This window comes from Schistosoma mansoni, chromosome 6, assembly GCF_000237925.1.
Source record: "Schistosoma mansoni strain Puerto Rico chromosome 6, complete genome".
Lineage (NCBI taxonomy): Eukaryota > Metazoa > Platyhelminthes > Trematoda > Strigeidida > Schistosomatidae > Schistosoma > Schistosoma mansoni.
The window spans coordinates 14,182,107-14,185,395 of record NC_031500.1 but is presented as its reverse complement, the minus strand read 5'-3'; the positions used below and the strand labels follow the sequence as shown (position 1 = coordinate 14,185,395).

General features: G+C 38.7%; 1 protein-coding gene across 1 annotated transcript in view; it reads left to right on the top strand.

The window, feature by feature from the left end:
• Positions 1-3,289, top strand: part of Smp_149390 (fras1 related extracellular matrix protein) — a gene marked incomplete at its 3' end in the record, with an annotated part of 120,105 nt that overhangs the window by 28,752 nt on the left and 88,064 nt on the right. The window lies entirely within an intron of this gene.

Genomic DNA, 3,289 nt, shown 5'->3' with positions numbered 1-3,289 from the left:
ATTACCTTGACGGAGAAGCTTTGGAAGATGTGGAAACCTTTACATATCTGGGCAGCATCATTGATGAACACGGTGGATCAGATGCAGATGTGAGGGCGAGGATCGGCAAAGCAAGAGCAGCATACTTACAACTGAAAAACATCTGGAGCTCAAAACAATTGTCAACTAACACCAAGGTTAGAATTTTCAATACAAATGTCAAGACAGTTCTATTGTATGGGGCGGAGACGTGGAGAACTACGAAAGCCATTATCCAGAAGATACAAGTGTTTATTAACAGTTGTCTACGCAAGATACTTCGGATCCGATGGCCAGACACTATCAGCAACAAGTTACTGTGGGAGACAACAAACCAGATTCCAGCAGAGGAAGAAATCAGGAGGAGGCGCTGGAAGTGGATTGGGCACACTTTGAGGAAATCACCCGATTGCGTCACAAGACAAGCCCTCACATGGAATCCTGAAGGTCAAGGGAGAAGAGGAAGACCAAAGAACACATTACGCCGAGAAATAGAGACAGACATGAGAAGAATGAACAAGAACTGGATAGAACTAGAAAAGAAGGCCCAGAACAGAGTGGGTTGGAGAATGCTGGTCGGCGGCCTATGCTCCATTGGGAGTAACAGGCGAAAGTAAGTAAGTAAGTAAGTACGATTATAGTTTTGTTCAAGCTGTAACTTTAATTACATCAAGGAAATTCAGATTTGAATCATTTTAGATTCCTTTAAACTAGTTCAAATATCAAACGATACTGCCCAGTGTAAATATGACGTTGAAGGATGATTTTCAATTTAATCGAATTACAGCATATATAAGAATTGCAGAAGTCTTCAGGCCTCTGTAGTTCATGTATTTAGGTATATGCAAAGGGTATACGTGTGTTGTCGTGCAAAGGGGACGTTAGCTAGAATATTATCTACCTTATGTCTAATAAAATCAGCGGCCTAATCTATCACGTTGAAGACATAATAAAAAGATATGATAGCGATTACTAGAGTAAGGTGGCCAACACCCTCATCTGAGAGAATTATTATGCTCATGTTTGTGTCAGAAAGTACTGGTGTAGTAGCCATGTGCTGAATGATATGTCTGTAATGTGTAAGAGATAGTCTTTTGTAACAAATACATTTCCAAGGGAGTGGTGAACATCTAATTTTCCAGGTGGGTGAATGTACTTATATGTGTGCTATGGGATGCATGGGATGAAACCTGTGTGCATGTAACGTATATTTGCTCATAGGCAATTATACCTGTAAGTAAACGATGAAATACTCGAATGAAAGTCTGTGTTTTACCTCATACGTATGTGGATTATACCTGTCTAGAGTAAGTAAAAACTTCAAAAGTCCATTACTTGCTCTTCTTACGATACCGAGATATGAGCAAATATCGGCCGAGCCACGGTTCCCCATAAAATCACATTCACTTGGTGGGTTTGTCAGCCTTGAAAGCACGGAATCCATCTCAGAAGGGCCTGTAGGCTTCACGAGAATAGGTTTTGCCAAACAATCTAGCTAGAACACCACACCACGACATTATCACATATGTTTAACAAAATACTATCGTGTCAATATTTTGTCAGTAGTGTAAAAGCTCCAAGATTTGTCAAGTAGTTGATTCTGTGATCTTTAAGTACAATTTAATAATACCAGGTTATTTAACTTTCAGTTACACTTAGAAGAGATTGACCACATCTGATACAACCTCAACAATGATGAAGTTGTTTTCCTTGTTATTCGCTATTAGCATCAATATCTATTCTATTTGCTCATTTTCCTTGTGTTTTTAACGAATAAATATCATTATTCGCTAAAAAAATCTTGAAGACCTTAACTTTCAAGGTTTTTTTTTAAACGACAATAACTGATTACAGTCTCAAACATCAACAGAGACAAAATAAAAACACAAGCAAAAACTCATACACGTTGTAAACATCAAAGGTCAACTGAACCCAATAGCTCAGTCAACAGCACATTGGCATTTAGGGCAAAAGATAATAAGTTCTAATAACAGTGTAAACACTAACACAACGGTACCGGGTACATTCAGTTGATAAGTTAGAAATTAAACAAAATATATGATCTAATTTCCTCTACTGGTTCATATCATACTTAATCATTTTTAAGTATAGTTTGAATTTTATTTTTTTTTTATTTTCAGGGGTGTTGTAACTGTTTCCGTAAAACTAACATCACTGGATATAAATCAATGCCCTCAATCGTTTTATACACCGAATTTCTTTAAAAATACAGCAAGATGTGATTTCCGAAGTACATATGTATGTTCCACTATTCTTTGATTTCTTTTGTTATCTTGATTATTTTCGGTTTCCTTCCCTCTTCTCTTAATTCCAAGCTTCCCAATCTTTTATATAGTTAAGATCATGAGTCAATTGAAGCTAGACCACCATGGAAAACATGGAAGCACTGCTTGACGGCCGTTTCGTCCTATTGTGGAACTCCCCAGCAGTGCGCATCCACGATCCCGCCCCTCAAGATTCGAACCCAGGAAATACCAGTCTCGCGCCGGAGCACTTAACCAATAGACCACTGAGCCGGCATCCAACTCTGTTAATAACCTGAGTTACTACTTTTTTGATCAAGTTGAAGAATTATTGATTTTTAGTACTAAATTAGGGTTAGACTTTTTTTATTTATCTCAATAGGTTACCCATTTTGGTTAACTTGTTGTTTAAAAAAATATTTTCATTCCACTGTATGGACTTTTACTCAAGTGAGAATAAAATCATTTGATATTACTCTGCATCTTAAGTGATCTTAACTGTGACTAATCATATATATACACTACTTATGTTTGCAGATATAAGTAGTATGTACCAGCAGATGGAAGTGGGAGGAATGTTAACAAAAGATTGGAAATTTATCACAAGGGGTTTTTGTGAAGATTTTAGTAATTTTATATAGTTAAGATCATGAGTCAATCGAAGCTAGACCACTATGGAAAACCTGGAAGCACTGGACGGCCGTTTCGTCCACAAAACCCCCTTGTGATAGCGATCCTATGCTCACTAGTGACTGGCTGAGGTAATTTCTGGAGTTCTAGTGAGAAGTCGTGGCCAGTGGAGCTAACCCATGTCAGGTAAAGAAAGGTTTCTACTTCAGTAGAACGGAAGTTGGTGGCGCGATTTCGTGGATTGGTTGGAGTTAGACATTAACACCGTTGGATGCCGGCCGGCTCAGTGGTCTATTGGTTACGTGCCCGCGCGCGAGACTGGTCGCTCCTGGGTTCGAATCTCACGAGGAGAGATCGTGGATAGATCGGACGAGCGG